Here is an 8,509-nt window from a genome sequence, read left to right on the forward strand (position 1 = left end):
AGAACAGGCACATAGATCAATGGAACAGAACGGAGAACCCGGAAATAAACCCACAGTTCTATGGACACTGATATTTGACAAAGGAGATAAGGAAATACAATGGAGTAAAGACAGCCTCTTCTTCAACAAATGGTGTTGGGAAAATTGGACAGCAACCTGCAAAAAAATGAAACTCGACCACCAACTTACACCATTCACAAAAATAAACTCAAAATGGATAAAAGAATTAAATGTAAGGAGTGAAACCATAAGCATCTTAGAAGAAAACATAGGCAGTAAACATCTCTCACAGTGATATATTTGCTGATTTAGCTCCACGAGCAAGGGAAATAAAAGACAGGATAAACAAATGGGACTATATCAAACTAAAAAGCTCTTGCACAGCCAAAGACAATAAGAACAGAATAAAAAGACAAACTACCCAATGGGAGAACATATTTGACAGTACGTCTGATAAGGGGTTAATAACCAAAATTTGTAAAGAACTTGTAAATCTCAAAACCAGGAAGACAAACAATCCAATCAAAAAATGGGCAAAAGAAATGAATAGACACATCTCCAAAGAGGATATACAGATGGCCAATAGGCATATGAAAAAATGCTCAACATCATTAATCATTAGAGAAATGCAAATTAAAACCACAATGAGATATCACCTCACACAAGTTAGAATGGCGCTCATCAACAAAACAACACAGAGTAAGTGCTGGCGAGGATGTGGAGAAAAGGGACCCCTCCTGCACTGCTGGTGGGAATGCAGACTGGTGCAGTCACTGTGGAAAAACAGTATGGAGATTCTTCAAGAAATTGAAAATTGAACTGCCTTTTGACCCAGCCATCCCACTTTTAGGAATATACCCCAAGAACACCATAGAATGGCTCCAAAAGGAGAAATGCACCCCCATGTTTATAGCAGCATTGTTCACAATAGTGAAGATCTGGAAACAGCCCAAGTGTCCGTCAGAGGACGAGTGGATTAAAAAGCTTTAGTACATATAAACTATGGAATACTACTCAGCCATAAGAAATGATGACATCGGATCATTTACAATAACATGGATGGACCTTGATAACATTATATGGAGTGAAATAAGTAAATCAGAAAAAAACTAAGAACTATATAAACCCATGCATAGATGGGACATAAAATTGAGACTCAGAGACATGGACAAGAATGTGATGGTAACAGGGTGTGGGGTGGAGGGGTGAGGAGGGAGCGAAGAAGGAGAGGGAGGGAGTGGGGGGAGGGTAGGGGCACAAAGAAAACCATATAGAAGGTGACGGAGGACGATTTGACTTTGAGTGAGGGGTATGCAGCATAATCAAAGGTCAAAATAATCTGGGGGTGTTTTCTCAGAACATACGTACCCTGATTTATCAATGTCGCTGCATTAAAGTTAATAAAAACAAGATAAAAAAAAAAGCTATCCCCAAAAGAAATAAATCATCAGGCCTAAATTGTTTCACTGGAGCATTCTACCAAATATTTAAAGAAAGATAACACAAATTTCACTTAACTTCTAAAATGTAGAGAGGTAGAAACAGTTCACAGTTCATTTTATGAATCCATTGTTAACCCAATACTAAAATCAGACAAGAACACTGCAACAATAACAACAATACACCCACAAAGCTACACACCAACATCTACCATGAAGTTAGTTGCAAAACATGCTAAAAATGTTAGCAAACCTAATCCAACAATGTATTAAAATTATTATACACCATGATCAAGTGAGATTAATTTCAAGTAGGGTAATTTTTATTTGCCTTCAGTAATCTAAAATCAATGTAATCACCATATTAATATACTAAGCTACAAAAAAAGCATTTAATGAAATTCAACATCCATTCATAATAAAAATTCTCAACAAGTTAGGGATAAAAGGAAACTATCAACTTGATGAAGAGCATCTAAAAATAAATACAAAACCAAAAAAACCCCAACAAAACTCTACAGCTAACATCAGACTTCATGCCAAAATGAATGCTTCCCCTGTATGAATGAGACCAAGTCAAGGATGCTAGTTCTCACCACTCTTATTCAGTATAGTACTGGAAGTTCCAGCCACTGAGATCAAGGGAAAGAAAGAAAAGGCTACAGATTGCAAAAGAAGAAATAAAACTGTCTAGAGTTGCAGATGATATGATTATTTATATTGCAAATCACCAGGAATATATTAAAATGACAATCTAGAAATAACACGTGAGTTCAGCACAGTCATAGGGTATACAACCCACAAATATCAATTGCATTTTTATATCCTAATAATATGGAATTTGAAATTTAAAACATAATGCCACTTATAAACAATTTAAAGAAAATAAAAATTTAGGTGTAAACTTTAAACTTATATACTTATATATATTTCTGTTTGCTGAAAATTATAAAATCCTGATAAAAGCAATAAAAGAAGTGTAAATAAATAAATAGGCAGGCATACCACGTTTACAGATTGGAAGATTCAACATAGCAAAAATATCAACTCTCCCCAATTTGTTATACAGATTTAATGAAATTTCAGCAAAGTTATTTTGTAGACATGGACAAACTTATTTTAAAATTTATATGGAAACTTAAAAAAACTAGAATAGCTAAGACAATCTTAAAGAAGTATAAAATGGGAGGGATCACTTGAGCCAAAAATAAAGCTTACTATATACTAATCAAAACTTTATGTTACTGATGGAGGGATAGATACATAGATCAGTGGAGCATATTAGATGACTCAGGTGTAGACATGCACTAATATCTTAAACACATTTTGGACAAAGGTACAAAAGCAATACAACAGAAAAATGATAGCCTTTCAACAAATAGTGCTGAAAAAAATTGACATAATTGGCAACAAAATAAACCCCATACAGAACCAACAACCTTGACCTAAACTTCACAACTTATATAAAAAATAACTCAAAACGGATCATACATTTAAATGTAAAATGTAAAAATAATAAACTTTTATTTTTTTAGTGCTATAAATAACATTTATTTGGTAAGTATAATGATTCTATCAGTATTTAAAGTTTACATAAACAGTTATTTACTTCTCTATTTATGTGTTTATATATAGCGTTATATCATTTTTAAAAACGTAAGTATAAAAGCATCTGTAACTATAGCTTTTATTAACTACCTACCTAAGACAAATTAAATAGGGACTCAACATTTGCAGATTTGAAACAACTAATGTATGGTAATGAAAAAGAGCTAATGTAATTCATGAAAGAAATTCATACCTTTGAAAGTTAATTTTCCTTGTACTCAATTGCTATTTCCATCTGGCTATATGACCCGCAAGCTAATTTTCAGACTTCATTTAATGAATAACATTCAAATATAAAAATACATTCAATTAATGAGACAGTTTTTGATGTACCAAATACATTATTTGTATTGCTCTGAAATTTGTAATACATATTTGGAATGTAGATTTTTTAAAGGCAAAATTAGAGTATTTGTTAAATATTGCTAAGGATTCAGGTATAATCTAAAAAGACAGGGAAGTTGAAGCTTCTGCATTGAATCTGTTAGGCTGAAGTCAGCTGGCCTAAAAGTAAAACCCAGAACAACGATTGTTTAAAACAAAATCTTCCTTGTGGCAAAGGGGAGGGTTTGAGCATCTGTGAGCAAAATCATCGTTCAGCCTTAAAGCTCTGAGAGCACCAGCAGTTATCATTCCTATTGTTCTCTGTGTTTAACAACAGGCCCAAAGTCACCTCATTGCCCATGTGGTTGCTTCTACTCTATCTATTGCACCAGCAGTACAGACAGCATTCCCCTGCTTTGGTCAAATTGCTGCATCTAACCACAAAAGTCTAGAATTTTATCGTTCTTTAATTTTTCTGAAAGAAGCATGTGCTGGCTTAAAACTTTTTTTTTTAATAAATAAATTTTTATTAATGTTAACGGGGTGACATCAATAAATCAGGGTACATATATTCAAAGAAAACATGTCCAGGTTATCTTGTCATTCAATTATGTTGCATACCCATCACCCAAAGTCAGATTGTCCTCCATCACCCTCTATCTAGTTTTCTTTGTGCCCCTCCCCCTCCCCTTCCCCTTTCCCTCCTCCCCTCCCGCACCCCCTCTCCCCCCACCCCCAGTAACCACCACACTCTTGTCCATGTCTCTTAGTCTCGTTTTTATGTCCCACCAATGTATGGAATCATGTAGTTCTTGTTTTTTTCTGATTTACTTATTTCACTCCGTGTAATGTTATCAAGATCCCACCATTTTGTTGTAAATGATCCGATGTCATCATTTCTTATGGCTGAGTAGTATTCCATAGTGTATATGTGCCACATCTTCTTTAACCAGTCTTCTATTAAAGGGGTTTTTGGTTGTTTCCATGTCTTGGCCACTGTGAACAATGCTGCAATGAACATGGGGCTGCAAAGTATCAATGTTTCTGAGTTTCTGGGGTATATACCCAGTAGAGGGATTGCTGGGTCATAAGGTAGTTCTATTTTCAGGGGTTTTTTTTTGTATTTTTTCTGAAGCTGGAAATGGGGAGAGACAGCCAGACAGACTCCCGCATGCGCCCGACCGGGATCCACCCGGCACGCCCACCAGGGGCGATGCTCTGCCTCTCCGGGGCGTTGCTCTGCCGCGACCAGAGCCACTCTAGCGCCTGGGGCAGAGGCCAAGGAGCCATCCCCAGCGCCCGGGCTATCTTTGCTCCAATGGAGCCTTGGCTGCGGGAGGGGAAGAGAGAGACAGAGAGGAGGGAGGGGGTGGGGGGTGGAGAAGCAAATGGGCGCTTCTCCTATGTGCCCTGGCCGGGAATCGAACCCAGGTCCCCCGCACGCCAGACTGACGCTCTACCGCTGAGCCAACCGGCCAGGGCTATTTTCAGTTTTTTGAGGAACCACCATACTTTCTTCAATAGTGGTTGTACTACTTTACATTCCCACCAACAGTGAATGAGGGTTTCTTTTTCTCCACAGCCTCTCCAACATTTGCTATTACTTGTCTTGTTGATAATAGCTAATCTAACAGGTGTGAGGTGGTATCTCATTGTAGTTTTGATTTGCATTTCTCTAATAACTAATGAAAAGATAGCATCTTTTCATATATCTGTTGGCCATTTGTATTTCTTCCTGGGAGAAGTGTCTGTTCATATCCTCTTCCCATTTTTTTATGGATTGTTTGTTTATTTGTTGTTGTTGAGTTTTATGAGTTCTTTGTAAAATTTGATATTAGGCCCTTATCTGAGCTGTCGTTTGAAAATATTTCCCATTTAGTTGGCTGTTTGTTTATTTTGTTGTCAGTTTCTCTTGCTGAGCAAAACCTTTTTAGTCTGATGTAGTCCCATTCATTTATCTTTGCCTTCACTTCTCTTGCCTTTGGAGTCAAATTCATAAAATACTCTTTAAAACCCAGGTCCATGAGTTTAGTACCTATGTCTTCTTCTATGTACTTTATTGTTTCAGGTCTTATATTTAGGTCTTTGATCCATTTTGAATTAATTTTCGTACAAGGGGATAAGCTGTAGTCGAGTTTCATTCTTTTGCATGTGGTTTTCTAGTTTTCCCAGCACCATTTGTTGAAGAGGCTTTCTTTTCTCCATTGTGTGTTGTTGGCCCCTTTATCGAAAATTATTTGACCATATATATGTGGTTTTATTTCTGGACTTTATATTCTGTTCTATTGGTCTGAATGTCTATTTTTCTGCCAATATCATGCTGTTTTGATTGTCGTGGCCCTATAATATAGTTTGAAGTCAGGTACTGTAATGCCCCCAGCTTCATTCTTTTTCCTTAGGATTGCTTTGGCTATTTGGGGTTTTTATAGTTCCATATAAATCTGATGATTTTTTTGTTTCATTTCTTTAAAAAATGTCATAGGATTTTTTTTTCCTTTTTGTAAAAATTTTTTTACAAGGACAGAGAGAGAGTCAGAGAAAGGGATAGATAGGGACAGACAGACAGGAACGAAGAGAGATGAGAAGCATCAATCATCAGTTTTTCCTTGCGATACCATAGTTGTTCATTGATTGCTTTCTCATATGTGCCATGATCGTGGGGCCTTCAGCAGACTGAGTAACCCCTGCTCGACCTTGGGTCCATGTCAGTGAGCTTTTTGCTAAAGCCAGATGAGCCTGCGCTCAAGCTGGCAATCCCGGGGTGTCGAACCGGGGTCCTTCTGCATCCCAGTCCAATGCTCAATTCACTGCACCACTGACAGCTCAGGCTGTCATAGGAATTTTGATGGAAATTGCATTAAATTTATAAATTGCTTTGGGTAATATGGCCATTTTGATTATATTTATTCTTCCTATCCAAGAACAAGGAATATTTTTCCATCTCATTGTATCTTTTTTTTGATTTCCTTTAACAATGCTTTGTAGTTTTCATTATATAGGTCCTTTACGTTCTTTGTTATGTTTATTCCTAGGTATTTTATTTTTTTTTGTTGCAATTGTGAAGGGGATTATTTTTTTGAGTTCGTTTTTAATGTTTCATTGTTGGCATATAGAAAAGCTATGGACTTTTGTATGCTAATTTTGTATCCTGCGACCTTACTGTATTGGTTTATTGTTTCAAGTAATCTTTCTGTGGAGTCTTTGGGGTTATCGATGTATAAGATCATATTATCTGCAAAAAGTGATACCTTTACCTTTTCTTTTCCGATATGGATGCATTTTATTTCTTATTCTTGTCTGATTGCTCTGGCCAGAACTTCTAGCACCATGTTAAATAAGAGTGGAGAGAGTGGACAACCCTGTCTTGTTCCTGATTTAAGGTAGAAAGTCCTCAGTTTTATGCCATTTAATATGATGTTGGCTGATGGTTTATCATATATGGCCTTTATCATGTTGAGATATTTTTCTTCTATACCCATTTTGTTGAGTGTCTTAAACATAAAGTTGTGTTGTATTTTATCAAATGCCTTTTCTGCATCTATTGATAAGATCATGTGGTTTTTGTTCTTTGTTTTGTTGATATGGTGTATTACGTTAACCGTTTTACGTATGTTGAACCATCCTTGAGATTCTGGGATGAATCTCACTTGATTATGATGTATTATTTTTTTAATATGTTGTTGTATTTGATTTGCCAGTATTTTGTTTAGTATTTTAGCATCTGTATTCATTAGAGATATTGGTCTGTAGTTTTCTTTTTTTGTGCCGTCCTTGCCCAGTTTGGGTATGAGGGTTATGTTGACCTCATAAAATGTGTTTGGAAGTATTGCTTCTTCAATTTTTGGGAAGACTTTGAGTAGAATAAGAACCAAGTCTTCTTTGAATGTTTGATAGAATTCACTAGTATAACCGTCTGGGCCTGGACTTTTATTTTGGGGGAGGTTTTTAATAGTTTTTATTAGTTTTAATAGGTTTTTAATAGTTTCCTATTTCCTCCCTGCTAATTGGTCTGTTTAGGCTTTCTGCTTCTTCATGGCTCAGTCTAGGAAGGTTGTATTGTTCTCGGAATTTACCCTGTTCTTCTAGATTGTTGAATTTGGTGGCATATAGTTTTTCGTAGTATTGTACAATAATTCTTTGTATATCTACGGTGTCTGTGGTAATTTCTCCTCTTTCACTTTGGATTTTGTTTATATGAGTCCTTTCTCTTTTTTCCTTGGTAAGTCTTGCCAAGGGTTTGTCAATTTTGTTGATCTTTTCAAAGAACCAGCTCCTTGTTTTATTAATTTTTTCTATAGTTTTTCTGTTCTCTATTTCTTTTATTTCTGCTCTGATTTTTATTATTTCCTTTCTCGGCTGGTTTTGGGTTGTCTTTGTTCTTCTTTTTTTAGTTCCTTAAAGTGTGAAGTTAAGTGGTTCACTTGGGCTCTCTCTTGTTTGTTCATATAGCCCTGAAGTGATATGAACTTCCCTCTTATCACTGCTTTTGCTGCATTTCAGAGATTCTGATATGTCATACTGTCATTTTATTTGTCCATATATATCTTTTTTTTTTTTTTAAATGGCTTCCCAACCTGACACCAGCAGCTGGGACTAGCTTTTATTTATTTATTTATTTATTTATTTATTTATTTATTTATTATTTTTTCATTTTTAGAGGGGGGGGAGAGAGAGAGAGAGAGAGAGAGAGACAGGGGTGGAGCAGGAAGCATCAACTCCCATATGTGCCTTGACCGGGCAAGCCCAAGGTTTTCATATATCTTTTTATCTCTGCACTTATTTCTTCTTTGACCCATTCATTTTTTAAAAGTATGTTGTTTAGTTTCCACATTTTTTGTGAGTTTTTTTTTCTCTTTTTTGCAGTTGAATTCTAGTTTCAAGGCTTTATAATCAGAAAATATGCTTTGTACAATTTCAATTTTTCTGGATTTGCTGATGTTATTTTTGTAGCCCAACATATGGTCATTTCTTGAGAATGTTCCATGTACACTAGAGAAAAATATATACTCTATTGCTTTGGGATGAAGTGTCCTGTAGATGTCTATCATATCCAGGTGCTCTAGTGTTTTGTTTAAGGCCAATATATCTTTATTTATTTTATGTTTGGATGACTGATCTAGAGCCATCAGCGGTGTATT

This window comes from Saccopteryx bilineata, chromosome 5, assembly GCF_036850765.1.
Source record: "Saccopteryx bilineata isolate mSacBil1 chromosome 5, mSacBil1_pri_phased_curated, whole genome shotgun sequence".
NCBI lineage: Eukaryota > Metazoa > Chordata > Mammalia > Chiroptera > Emballonuridae > Saccopteryx > Saccopteryx bilineata.